Source organism: Anguilla anguilla, chromosome 15 (assembly GCF_013347855.1).
Source record: "Anguilla anguilla isolate fAngAng1 chromosome 15, fAngAng1.pri, whole genome shotgun sequence".
Lineage (NCBI taxonomy): Eukaryota > Metazoa > Chordata > Actinopteri > Anguilliformes > Anguillidae > Anguilla > Anguilla anguilla.
In genome coordinates, this window is record NC_049215.1 from 11,650,694 (window position 1) to 11,665,736 (window position 15,043).

Consider the following 15,043-nt stretch of genomic DNA (forward strand, 5'->3'; position numbering starts at 1 on the left):
AAATATTTTTAATGAATAAAGCACAAACACAAATGAGAGATCTTGTTTTGGCCCAAATACAAGGCTTCCAGTTCCTTTTAGAACTGATTTTAGAGATTCACTATTCACTTTTAAAGCAAGGCTCGGTTTAGCCCCAGAATTACAGATCTCTTAAAAACACTCCCTTAGATCCCCAACAAAAGACCTCCTCTCTGTCCCAGCCACAAATTCTTTTTAACCAAGAAAGGACACATCATTTGTGATTAGGACTCTGAATCTCACTCATTTAATCAGGGCCTCTGTTTTTTCTTGCATTCAAAGGTTTATAACTATTTTACCTATATTATTGCTTTATGCAATGTTTTATTGTTTTTTATTCTTGTTTTATGTGTCCTTATTTTATCTATGCACTTTATACTTTATCATGCAAAGTACTTTGTGTACCAAGACAAGAGCTATACAAATAAAGTCATTATATTTCATATTATAATTATTCACATTCACTGACATTTCAGTGTCTTATCGCACACTTGACAGGCTCCATTGCAGTCTCTCCGTTCCTCTACACCAGCGGCCTGTTTCTACACCAGGGGCCTGTTTCTACACTAGAAGCCTGTTTCTACACCAGGGGCCTGATTCTACACTAGGAGCCTGTTTCTACACCAGGAGCCTGTTTCTACACCAGGGGCCTGTTTCTACACCAGAGGTCTGTTTCTCAATAGGGGCCCGTTGTGTGGCTGATCTCAGATGGACCAGGATTGCTGGGGAACTGGGGTTCTGAGGGCCCGGTGTTCTGGGGTCCCCAGGAGGAGAAAAGGGCTATCGTTAGAGGCAGCGCTAAAGGTCATCTGCTGAGCACCCTGCCCTCTGTGCGTCTGTCAGTTGGCTGCAGCCATGGAAACAAGAGGCCATGTGCACATCTCACGGAGATTAATTGCACCCTCCAGGCCCAGACTGGGGTTGGGGGGGGGGCTACATACTCCTGTGGTTAATTGGGGGGAAGAAGAAGTTTGGAGGGAGATGATTGATGGGAGTAGGGGAAGCACTGAACAATCCCACTTTCATCTTTAGTAAGCTGTGTACTGACAGAAACTACAAAGGATGTCATCTTGTTAGCCTTTGGGTACTTACCAATCTAAATATATCAGCTCATTTATGTAAGCGGGTCTATGAATCACTTTCAAAGCTGCCGCCAACTCCTCCAAGTCATAGCACCACCTCCCCCAGGTTACAGCACCACCTTTCCCAGGTTACAGCCCCCCCCCCCCCCCCCCCCACGATACAGCACCACCTCCCCCAGGTTACAGCACCACCTCCTCCAGGTTACAGCACCACCTCCCCCAGGTTACAGCACCACCTCCCCCAGGTTACAGCACCACCTCCCCCAGGTTACAGCACCACCTCCTCCAGGTTACAGCACCACCTCCCCCACGTTACAGCACCACCTCCCCCAGGTTACAGCTCCACCTCCCCAAGTCACAGTGATGTTCTATGATATGCTCTTTGGGTTTCCTTTCAAATGCTGATGAGAAGCAAGGCCACCAAAGTTGGTCTGCTGAGGGTTGACATTTATTCCTCCCCAGATTGGGAGGAAAAATACAGAAAATACTAATAATTAGAGAGAGGAGTGTGTCTTACCGCTACGGCTAAAGACCTGTCAATAATGTGCAAAAGTCAGCAGTGTTTGAGGTAAAGAACATCAAACCTTTCCTAAAAGAATGGACGTATTTGATCAACGTTTTTACTGTGGAGGATCTGAGAGGTGGGCAAAGCCAGTCATTCCACTGGGGATTGTGAGTAAATCCGCTACACAAACAGATGCAATTCGTGCAAGGTTACCACTTAACTAGGCCACACTGACACACCTCCCTGAGTCAGTCCAACTTCTCTTCTTTAGACCAGTTGCCAAGAGTGAAATCAGAGAGGCAACTCTAGTACGTGACTTTCCAAGAGGGTAACCCCATCATGTGTTTTTCTGTTCAGTATGAGTACAACCGGGATTTCTATGTGGCAGAAAGAAAGGTTATCTAAAAAAATGCTTTCCCCCATTTTTTCTCAGAGTTTGGAATGCCCAATCATTACATTATTACATTACATTATAGGCATTTAGCAGACGCTCTTATCCAGAGCGACTTACACAACTTTTTACATAGCACTTTACATTGTATCCATTTATACAGCTGGATATATACTGAAGCAATGCAGGTTAAGTACCTTGCTCAAGGGTACAACGGCAGTGTCCTTACTCGGGATTCGAACCTGCGACCTTTCGGTTACAAGCGCAGTTCCTTACCCACTGTGCCACACTCCGTCCCTCATCAATCATACTCATCCTCATCAGCCCTCAGTACTGAAACCGCCGCTATCGAAACGTTAAGACAAGCGCTCCTCCAAAGGGCGCGATGTCAGCCACCGCTTCACATCGTTCATAAATCGGGCTCACACAGACACAAGTCGGAGGAAGACCCTTTCCCTGCAGCAAAACACGGTGCACTTTCAGGTGCCTGCCTGACCAGCAGGGGTCACTGGTGTGCAGAGAGACACTGCCATCCCAGCTGACTGAAAGCCTCCCATCCCTGGGCGACCATTACGCACTGCCCTGTGACCCTGTGCTGCTGCCACCAACGGACGGCACTGGCACTGCTGGGTCTCAATACCAGACCGTGAGGCTCATCCAGCACTAGACCCGTATCCAAGCCACTTGGAAGGCTGAAAAGGAAGGTTTGCATCTGAAGAACCCGGGGCTAACCTGCCAAACCCTTCTGATGGCTGTCCGGGGTCCTGCCCTGTCTCTAGGCCCAGTCTCAGATAAGCGCTGTGAAGCTATACGGCCCTAAAACATGTCCTATGACACGTCTTCCTGTCACTCCCAGTTCTTTTTAAAAGTCCGATTCCAACACCAGCGTGACCTCTGACCTTCCACATGCCTAGCTCTTGGGGAGAGTTTGGGGAGAAACCTACTCTCGTTGTCGCGGTGCAATCTGACCCCCAGTCATTGTCACAGGTATGGGAGTCACCATTAGACCTGTCTGTTTGACCCTTTAAGCAGTTTAGGGTCACTGTCCGCAGAATGGCTGAGGGGGGTGCGTTTCCACGGCGAGACCGACGCCCTAAATCTGTGTTAATCTATCGCTGCCGCGCGTGAACGGCTCCTCTTCTTCAAACTGCGGAGGAACTGGATGAGATGTGTCTGAGGAGCTCCTAACCGCACTGACAGATTACAGCGGCCCATACATCAAACTGTCAGTTCTAATCTTTCAAGGAAGATCCTCCTTTGAAATAAAGTGACTAAGTGCTTGTGAAAAAACACTTGATCATTTCCTAAAGTCCAGTACATTGTCCGTGTCAAAACAGCCACGACCACTTATAAGGAAACCACGTCCAGCTTCAGGATTCTCAAGCAAACTTTCCTAAACGCAGGGCACAATAAAATTAAGAGAAAATATTTACCATAAAAATATTTGTGCTTTGATTGGTCTCCATATCCCAAATATACACATAAATACAAATCCAACCAAAATAGACTCTTATGTGTAAATTCATGGTGCCCAAGTATTTGAGTAGTCTAATGAACCGCATACATAATATTTTCATATAAAAAATAAAATGTGATTAGACATATTCCGCACTTTAACTAACTCCAAAAATGACGAAATCATGCAATTCTCATTGTTATGGGGGACTCATGGTGAACCACCATAAAACACGAAACATACTTTAAATGCTTACCGATACGCTCCATCAAAACCAGTTTACTCTGCTCAAAGATATGAAGATAAGATCAAAGGCCTCGGCGGGGACAGGCCGTTTATCCTAAGCGTTTGCGGCAGATTATCCGCAGTTTCACACTGTCGGATCCAGCCCTCATTAAAGATTTTACCAACCAAGCAGGGATGAAATGAAACTCAAGAACTTCCGTCAACTATATTAATTTTTTTGGACACCGTTGCTTTCATTGGATCCTCTAAAAGCATGCTTGCTTTTAGAGGATTACACCTCTGCTACACAGCTAACTTTTTGACATAGGCTAGTGCTGGGAAATGCTAGGTTTTCCCCAAATGTTTTTTCACATTTACTCGTACGTCTCCCGTTTGCGGAGCACGGATAGCTGTCGAGATGCAGGTTGGTGTGGTTCTGTTTTCAGCCTGGCCCGCTGTGTTTAGTCATAATTTCGGTACATGTTTTCTGCGTAATGATTTAGGGAGATTTGGATTTTCTTTGTTTTCCGTGTTTTCTTTGGGCATGTGTTCAGAGCAGCGTCTGATGCTCAGCAATCAGACAACACGCGCTCTCCTTGTCTGAACCGGTTATTCTATCTTTTTATTTTTGCGCGCTGTTGGCACGCCGCATCACGCTCTTGTATTCTTCGTTCTGTTTTTACTACGCCTTGCTGCTTTTGGCTCGGCTTCAAACAGCATCTAAACAGAGGGTGATATTGTGATATTGTTCATTATCTGGGTTTCAAGAGAAAACGTTCCAGCTGCACAGAATAGTGCTTTTGAATATCCTGCATACACACGGTAACCTCTCTAGTTCAGTCATTACTCAACTGCTCAAGTCCACGAGTTAAAGGGGAACTCCACCTAAACATCAGAATTTCATCACTGTGAAAAAATTCCAAGGTAGTTCATCTTAAAAACACAACAAACTGCCTTAAAATCACAAATAAACTCTCCTTGAAAATGTTTCCACATTTAAAATCACATTGAAAAAGTTTTGATTAAAAAGTTTCATAGTTTCAATTAAGTTTTTTCAATTCAATTACAATTTTAAGTTGTTGAAGTTAATCTAACTAATGATCATTTGTTGTTTCAACTTGATTTTCTGATTTTAAAAAATAATGACTTCACATCATTAATTTAAGAAAACTTGCTGCATTCAGTGCACTGGGTCAAATAAATGTAAATTTCTGCACCGTCAACTCGTCATTTTAAGTTCCAATTAAATACATACGTATATACACATCAATAGCCATTTTAAGTTCAGAGCACTAAACGTTTTGTATGTGTTTCAGAAGATAAGAAATATTAGTTCTCTGAATTACACTATTCTCAGGTTGTCAGGTGGGAAGAGACGATGCACTAATAAGGAATTCACTATTAGCCGAGCGGTTAGGCAGCCTGACCGCGAACGGATCGCCACGCTACTCCCCATGAACCCACGGGGCGTGCCACAAACAGGCTGCCGCCCCTGCGAGGCACCGCCCCCTCCACCAGTGCCCCGCCTCCACTTCTAACGCCAGTGTAGTGATCGACTCGTGACAGAGAGACCAAGCGGATCTGGGACAACACTCACGCTTCTTTATTAAACGACAGAGCGAGTCATCAAATCAGAACAACCCGCCCAAACAATAGAGAATGCCAAAAGACCATTTTCTCGGCTAAACAAAGAACCAAAGGTCACCCCCTTACAGACACACAGACGTGGCTTTAAGGGCGTTATTATTGTGATGACACAATAGTAGCCACACAACATGATGCGGAACACTAGCCGAAATCACCGCAGATGATACCAATGCGAACATCGTGTGTGATTGGTCAAAAATTCAAGGTGGGCGTGATTTATTTTGTTTTATTCCCGCAAGCTGATTCCCCGTCTCCATGGAGACCATCCTGCCGGCAACGTTACAATAATTACATATATACACAATACAATAATACATAATAATACATTGGCAATTCAATCCAATAATACGTTTACAACCCATTCATACGTTACTATGGACAGTGTTGAAGAAAGGTTGGCTGAGGAGGTGGTGTTGTTTTGTGTCCCAGCGAGTAGCCGTATTGATACTTTTGTTGCTACGTGCTGTTGCGAAACCGCGTCGAGAATAAAACAATTTCGTCCGCAGAGAATTTCTTCGGTTTCGGCAAGCTGAAAAAAAATTCAACTTCTTCTGAAGTATGCTGCCCGCTTTAGCCTTTCAGTGGTTAGCCAACCACTGTGTCGACATGATGTCAAGTTCCCTTTGCTGCCTTGTTTGCATGCCTGCGGTGGCACCACATGTGGAAGTACCAAACAGAATAGGGCTGAATGGAATCTCTTGACCTAATTTACTTTCTAGTTCTTACTGTCGAGTCCTGTGGTGTTTCCCCACCTTTTTTTTGGAATTTACCAGATAACTTGCAATGGACCTAAACTCGCCTCTGACAACTTTCAAATAGTCAAGTTAATGAGTGATTTTAAGTTAAAAATGTAAGTTAAAACTTAAAAAATTGAGTTTGATATCCCAAAATGATCATGATACATATGCATTGAAGAGAATAAACACGTGGTCATGACTAAATAGTGCTGTTGATTTTAGTCTTATGTTCTGTCTTACCCGAGTAATTTGTACTTATGAGTCAAACTGAATTGTTCATCAGTATTTACAAAATACCAATTAAAGTCATGCTGTGATTTGGGTATAACTCCTCTGAATTCTTTGTATTACTTAGTGCATTGGTATACACAGTCCAGCCCTGGAGGGCTGCAGTGTCTGCTGGTATTCAGTGTATTTCAGCACTAGTGATTCATTAAGTTGCTGATTGGCTAAAGAACCCACACAGCTTGCTCTCAAAGCTTTAATTGGCCCCAGAAAGAAACCACAAATCTCAGCAGTAACTGCATCCCCCCAGGACTTGGGTTTGGCACCCCTGATTTAAAGATAAGCTAAACCCTAATTTGATGTTATTGCGTTTGTCACCGATGCCAAAATGCCACTCAAGCAGATTTCTCCAGAGTGGGACGTCTAGAAGATTGGTATGCTGTAAATGTTCTCATTTTTTTGGGAGACAGATCCACTTACATCAGACATTGATTTTAGGGGGTTAAGTTTCTCTTTAAGTAGTGCGAAAAATCTACATGCCAATGAAATAAATTGAATATTTCAGTGCATTTACATGATTATTATTTGAAAACTTGAATCTACAGATGACCATCATAAACAGGGTAGTAATGACATCACTACTTTGTCTGTACTGCAGCTTCTTTGCATACATGCAGGACAGGTGTAAACTGGGACACCTTGTGATTTTAGAAACTTGGAAAGATAGATCAGAATATAAGAAAGCAAGCTATAAAATAATCTAGGGAAACCAATAACAATGGAAATTGAACAAAGTCAAAGAGTGTGAAAGCGTATTAACAAAAATACAGAATGCAAAATTACTTTAAAAAGCTGTGAGTAAAATTGCATGATGTAAGTGTATAAGTGTGTAAGTTTCTGTGTGTGTAATTGTAGGTACGTGTGCATAGCCTATGTGTATAATTGTGTAACAGTGTAGGTGTGTGCATAAGCGTGTAACTGTGTGTGGTGTGTACAAGCGTATACAGAAATCATGTAATTGTGTAAATGTGTATAAGTGTATAAGAGTGTAAGTGTATACGTGTATAAGTGCATAAGAGTGTAAGTATATAAGTGTAAATGTGTAAGTGCATAAGAGTGTAAGTTTATAAGCATGTGCAAGTGTATAGGTGTGTAAGTGTATTAGAGTGTAAGTGCGTCAGTGTATAAGCATAAGTATGTAAGTGTACGAGTGTAAGTGTGTAAGTATAAGTATATAAGAGCATAAGTGTGTAAGTGTATAAGTGTAAGTGCGTCAGTGTATAAGCGTAAGTATGTAAGTGTACGAGTGTAAGTGTGTAAGTATAAGTATATAAGAGCATAAGTGTGTAAGTGTATAAGTGTAAGTGTATAAACGCAAGTGTGTAAGTGTATAAGAGAGTAAGTGTGTAGGTGTGTAAATGTGTAAGTGCATAAGAGTGTAAGTTTATAAGCATGTGCAAGTGTATAGGTGTGTAAGTGTATTAGAGTGTAAGTGCGTCAGTGTATAAGCATAAGTATGTAAGTGTACGAGTGTAAGTGTGTAAGTATAAGTATATAAGAGCATAAGTGTGTAAGTGTATAAGTGTAAGTGCGTCAGTGTATAAGCGTAAGTATGTAAGTGTACGAGTGTAAGTGTGTAAGTGTATGAGTGTAAGTGAATAAGTGTGTAGATGTGTAAGTGTATGAGTGTAAGTGCATAAATGTGTAGGTGTGTAAGTGTATAAGAGAGTAAGTGTGCAGGTGTATAAACATAAGTGTATAAGAGAGTAAGTGTATGAGTGTAAGTGTATAAATGTGTAGGTGTGTAAGTGTATGAGTGTAAGTATATAAGTGTGTAGGTGTGTAAGTGTATAAGAGAGTAAGTGTGCAGGTGTATAAACGTAAGTGTATAAGAGAGTAAGTGTATGAGTGTAAGTGTATAAATGTGTAGGTGTGTAAGTGTATAAGATAGTAAGTGTGTAAGTGTGTAGGTGCGTAAGTGTATGAGTGTAAGTGTATAAGTGTGTAGGTGTGTAAGTTTAAGTGTGTAAGTGTATAAGATAGTAAGTGTGTAAATGTGTAAGTGTATAAGTGTGTAAGTGCACTGCTGGCTGAAGCTCAGGGCACTTCAGGGGAATTGTACATGTGAGGACGCTGGTTATGGCAGAGCACACTCGTAAACCACTGTCTCAGCACATCCAGCCCACCCTCCTGTCTAAAAACATGCCAATTATGACATCAGCAGCCCAAATGAATACTATTGACTTCTGAAGGAAGGAAAGTGTTGGGTTGCCTGAGGACAATTATATTTTTACTAGTTTTGTCTTGCGTACACTGTTTACAATGGAAGAGCTGCAGGGACTTCCACAGACACCTGCCCAATAGCAGAAAGCTGAATGACCCAAAATACATTCTTTTAAAATATATTTTCTTAAGTCAAGGAGCAGTATGCTGATGTAAGAGAAAGCACATGATATTAATTAAAGGCGCAGTAAAATATGAATCCCACGCAGACTGGGAAAACATAATTTTGCAAGTTATTCCCGATTTGGGAATGTTCTGGTTTTTACGACAGTATCGGATAGCTCGCGAGGAGGAAGCCGGAATGTTTCAGAGCCCGTTCCCATCGGAACGGGCTGGCGATGTCCATGCGCTGCAGCGGAACACCTGCGCTTCCCGCCGGTTTGACCGGAGCGCTGCGCGGGGCGGGGGCCCCCGGCTTCCTGTCGCGGGCACACTGGGTCCTTTGTGTCGGCGCTCAGAGTCGCGCGCGGGAGCCCAGGCCGGGGGGGGGCGCGTCGCGGGGAACCGAGAGGCATTTCCTGCCGACTCCGTCTGGTCTCGGATTACACCCAGGGACCCGGCGGACTGCGGAGGGCCGGGATCACTCAGACAATGGGGGGGGGGGGGGGCTGGGAATTACTGGGGTGGAGTGGGAGGGTGGGGGCTAGAGGTGAAAGGGATGGCGAGGTGGGGGGGTGGGGGGGTAAAAGGGATGGTGTGGTGGTGTGGAGGTGGGAGGGGTAGGTAAAGAAGATGCTGGGTTCGGGGCGCGGGGGTCGGGGTGCAGGTAAAAGGGTGGGGGGTAGGGGGTGCAGGTAAAAGGGATGGCGGGGTGGAGGCCGTGGTCAACCGAACATGTTCGCTCACCCCTGCTTTGATCTGTAGCTGAGGGGAGATTTAAAGAGGTAGACCCCATGAGTGATGACTCCCAGGGGCCCATACTGCCAGAGTCCTGCTGTACCCCCACTCCATACCTACTGACTGCCACACCCCCTTACACCCCCCCCATACACCAACCTACACACCCACTTACTCCCCCACACCCCCAAACTGCCACACAACCCCTCACCCCCCCCCCACAACCCACTTATACCCTCACCCCCACACCCCCTCACCCCCACACACCCCTTCCCACCCCCACTCCCCTTACCCTCCTCCCCACACCCCCTCCCTCACTCCCATGCAACAGGCCCTTCTACTCACCGTAAGCAGTACGCACAGGAACACACCTACGTGTGCCAGCGAGTCTTGGGTTACCTCTCACAAATTCAATTACAGCAACACAAGAGCTGTTTGTTATGGCAGACCGCAGCTCTAATAAATCAGGGACAGGCTCGTAATGAATGGCTATGAAGGGCTGGACAGAGTCCACCACTTTTTTCTGGGGCTCTTCTCCTGTTTCTCCCGCTTTCTCCCAGCTCCTCCTGCTTTTTGGGGAGAGTGCGGGGGGGGGGGGAGCGCACAAGCTCTCCTGAGAAACACGCGGAGTCAGATCCCCCCCCCCTTCCTATTGCACCACGGCCCCCAAACCGGGACGCCCGCAACACGCGAGTCGGAGGAAGACTCTTCACGCGGGCTCTTCATCGTGCAGACTGCGGACGCCCGGTTGACCAGCAGGGGTCGCTGGTGCGCAGTGACACACGGTCACCCCCGGCAGACCGAATCCCTCCCTCCGTCCCTCCCTCCCTCGCTCCCTGCGCGATGCGAGAGTCAGTTATTCCCCGCCTGGCGTCGGGCCACAGTCAGCACTGGAACAATGCAGATTCGATACCAGACTGTAGATCCTGTCAACACCCAGTGCCTTAACAGGATGAGCCAAGCCAGGACAGGTCCACCGTTAATCTGAAATGTGAAATTGGGGTAATCACATGTCCCTGACGGGTTGTTTTCGGAGAGGATGTGCGCCACACTAAGCTGCCGGTCCGGTGCCGTGCAGTTTGTCATTTATTATTATTCCAGGGCGCCGCTAATTTTGGGGAACCCCCCTCCAAGATGCGTGCGGTTTTCCTCTCGCTGAAATGGTTAGTTAAAATAAAACTAGTGCTTTATGGTCAACTGAAATGGCGGGTGCTCAACAAGGCGCACTTTCACGGAGAAAGAGGCCCCACACAGACATTTTGCAACCGATTGGACACGTGCAGCGCGCCTTGTCCCAAAAAAACCGCATGAAAAATATATAAACTTTTTTTCTTTTTTCCGGTAATACATTCTTTTCTCCGCAAACAGTTTCTTTTGAGCTCAAGCGAAGCCCCCCTCCCTGTTTCCACTTGCCCTTCAAAGCGAGCCGGCGATCTCCGGACCCCCGAACCGCAGAAACGGCATGGAATCGCTTTTGTTTTCCGTCCCAGAGTAAGACCCCGTCACCCCGTCAAAGAGGAGGGGAATAAAGATGTGCTTTGTGCGGAATACTTCTGTTATGACTGCATACCGGTGGCGGGAAAATGAAAACACGGATTGCGTAAGATCGAGAGACTCACTTGAAAGGAGCGAAAGAAAACATTGTCGGTAGCAAGGGGAGACTGAGAGCGGATGTAGACAGCCCCGTAAGGATATGCACAATGGCTTCAGCACTTTCACTAATTATACTCTGGGGCTGCTGGGTGGCTCATCCTGTTAAGGCACTGTTCTAGTGCACGGATGGGCTCTATGGTGTGGTATCTGTTAAGGCTCTGTTCTATTGCATAGATGAGCTCTATGGTCTGGTATCTGTTAAGGCACAGTTCTAGCGCATGGATGGGCTCTACGGTCTGGTATCTGTTAAGGCTCTAAACTGTATATATATAGTGACCAAAGTTATTTTTATCTTTAGCATGAGCATTAGCACTTTGTGCACCTGAGTACACTTTTAATATATGATTACTTTAATGCACACCTTATTGGCTTTTTGTGAATATATACAGTATATATGGCTCCTTAAACTCACAAGCTTCCTTACTGTAAGTACTGTGGGTACTGTAAAGTCATAATTCTATACACCAGACGCATGACCCAATACTTCAGAATAACTGCTTTTTCCATGCTTAAGACTTCTAGTTAATGAAACACGGCAAATTCCTGTGATCAAACCGAAGGCTTCGTTTGACTGAAGACCCGAGACCATTTTGCTCCAAAACAGCAGCGCACGCTCGTTAGAAGGGCAGCCGCTCTTTGCATCGAGGCCAAGCGGTAATTTGCTCAATGGGCTTGAGAATATAATAATAAAATCAGGTTGCCACGGTGAGGGAGCCGGCGCTGGCACAGAGCCGTGGCTTCCTTCCTTTAACGGCGCCGTTCCCTCCCGTCCGAAAAACTGCCCGTCCTAAAAACCGCTGCTCGTTCTGGTCGACGTGCGCCGAGGACAGTCGCGTACAGAAGGAGAAGGCCTGGTACACAGCGACCCCCATTTTAACGTTGAGCCGCCCCGCCCCGTTGTAGCATAGCGTAGCGTAGCGCTCCCTGGCAGGGCAGTCGGCCGCCCATAAGGCATTAAAGGATTACGCGGGCTTTAAAATGGAGGGGGGGGGGGGGGGGGGGCGACGGGACCCGCTGCGGCCCCCGATAAGGCCTTCTCCTCTCGGGGGGCTGGCAGGCTTTCACAGGCAGGAATTACCAGCCCGCGTTCCAGCTGGCAGCGGACCCTGCGTACGCGAACCAGCCAATCAGAGGCCGGACAGGTGAAGCGCCACTCCCCCCCCACACATACATAGGAGCCTTCGGTGTCCAGAGGCGAGGGGGGAGCACACAAATGACAAGGAGGTGAAAGACTTGCAGAAGAAACGAGGAACGGCCCATTTCAGGAGTTTTTTTTGTTATTACAGTACGCAGTTCACAGTTCACTTCTCGACTGCCCAAAAGCTTTGCTATTACGCGCTATACGTTGTGTATAAATCTATCGTGAGAAAAAAAAAAAAATCCACGAATGGAGAGAAATTATTAAAAGAGTGTCGAGATGAAACTTTTAAGGCCTATCCGTGACTTTCCACAATCGCGCTTTACATTTCTGGAACGCATACAACCGCCGGAAAAACCTCACCGCCTCTCACTCGACCAACGAATCCTTTTTCCATCTACCCCCTTTGTGCGCTAAATAAGAAGGATTTCGAGAAATATGCGGCCTGATCCTCGGTGTCCATCCCTGCATCTGTGAAAACAGAGGATGACCCCGCGGGAGATGCCGGGAGAGTCGCGGAGTTCAATAACAAACAGATGACACCGTTCGGGCCGGGGCGATCGGGCCGGTTCTATTAGGGGAAACTCGTGAGAACAAAGCCCGGGCCTGGGAGCGCGGGAGGGGCGGACCAAAGCGTAGCGGGACTCTCCTGGCTTTGACACGTGCGCCCGCTGCCGCCGCCGCCCCCCCCCCCCCCCCCCCTCCCCGGCGGAATTCTGAGCAGCACCGCGGCATGCTGGGAAGTAATGTTTTCCAGGTTTGTCTCGTAAGGCGGGACCCCTGGCAGGCCTGTACAATGAGGAAGAGCTCTTCTAATGTCTGACACCACCGAGTAAGAATTTTTCCATGTATGGACCACAGTTTTCTTTCAGCTGAGATCAAAATCAAGTATGAGATTCTGCTAAGTGTCTTTAAATTACCCACTTAATGGATGAGTGAGCAGCTCCCCCAAAGAGACTGTAATACATCTGTTTTACCAGTAGATGGCACAGTCACTAACACAGGGAACCACTTCTCATGTGCTAATGTTTCCTATAAAACATACAGTCCTTTTTACTATCATAGTAAAGTGTAGTGATGTATCTGATGGAAATGCACAGGTAGCGCATTGCATGCATTTTTTTTTCTTTCTGAAGTTGACACTTAAATGGATATTTCAACTATTGCGATTTGTTGCGCACAATAAAACATGTTACCACCACCAATGGTATATTTGGTGATGAAGTCTTTAGAATATCTGAAAAAGGTTTATGTTTTCTGTGCAAGAAACTAATGACAGGTATTGCATTATCAAGTTTTTATTACATTATAAGAGAAGGTTATTATATCATGACAAGTTATTACAATCCCCGGTGTTAATACAGGGCCAAATTATCCATGTTTCCCAGCTGTGTTGAACAGAAGGGTGGAGCCACCGGCAACTCAGCAGGGGAATCAGAATCAGCAAACAGGCCTGTCAGTCGGTCTCAAGGCCAAATCTGTGTCCTCTGCATTCAGGACTCTCAAGTCACGTTGTGTGCACGTGCATTATGGGTGTCAACTTCTTTCACGCCAAGAGCAAAACCGCTGTCACTGGAGAGGCTCCTGGGGGACTGGGTGTGGTTACTGCCTGAGCCTTCCTGAGCGAAGCCAGCTGTGGATGACATCACAACCATTCACAACACTTCAGCTCCCTTGGCCCTTGCTGTGATGTCACAGGCACTTTCTGTATTAATAAAGTGTCAGTGTTGAGGGGAAGGAGCGGAACCTTGGGTATTACTGTGCTGTTGTGGAATTCTTATCGCTGCCCCACCCTCTCCCAGTATAAGGATGCAGAGAGACTTAGGGATGGATTTTGGAGGGTCCCAGGAAGAGTCCTGACCAGAGGCCCCGGCACCAGGAAAACACAGAGGGGGCGGGGCAGATTTGCCAATTGCTGCTACCATTCATTTCGATAAGGGTTACAGCTAATGCTAGCACCCGACCATTCTCTGATAAAACTGCCGCTGGGTACACACCCTTAGGGGTCAGGGGTCACACAGAATCACTGCTGTTTTTGCATCAGAAACAGGGACGGCGTTTCCGCGTTCCTTATCTACTGTTAAACAATGACGGGCAAATCAATAGCGCTAACACAGTGAATAATGTGCATTCTTCTCCTTTATCTCTGAATTCCACTCTTGGATTACATGGGAAAAATCCAAAGCAGCTCAACTGTAACAAGGATCCTTCTTCTTTTTCTTTTTTTTTGTTAGCGTGGAGTGAATTGATGACCTTCCTTAGAAACAGACCAGCCCTGTAATGGCTCTTTGTCTGCAGAAAGGTGCGGAAGCTGTACCTTTAAGTGCAGGCTGCCTTACAGATGTTAACTTTGCAGACTTTAAAAATAAACAAACCGAGTTATCCTCGTCCTTGCTTGTTCCCAGTTAAGACTCACGCCGGCTGGCCGTGCTCAGTATCGCATGATGAACACAGGTGCTTCGTTGAGTAAAAGCTGAGTCCGTGATACTTGGGGCTCAGTGTGGTGTTGAGAGGGGAGAGGGGGGGAGGGTGGTGGGCGCCTCCTGTAAGGCGGTCCGGGGGGGGGGGGGGGGGGGGGGGGGGGGGGGGGGGGGGGGGGGGGCGATTAGAGCGCTCCCCCAAACGCTGCCCACCGAAGGCTAGAGATGATAAAAGCTGGCTGCTCTCCAGGAGCGCCTTTCCAGTCACGCTGCCAGCTCCCAGAATGCCTTGCTGCAGTGCCACATGGGCTTTACTCCCCCCCCCCCCCACAGCATCCACATCAAGTGCTGTGCTATTTATTTGTGACCGCACCAGCAAAGTGTTCTGTGACACTGCCCGGAAAAACATTTTTTACCTGCAAGTGA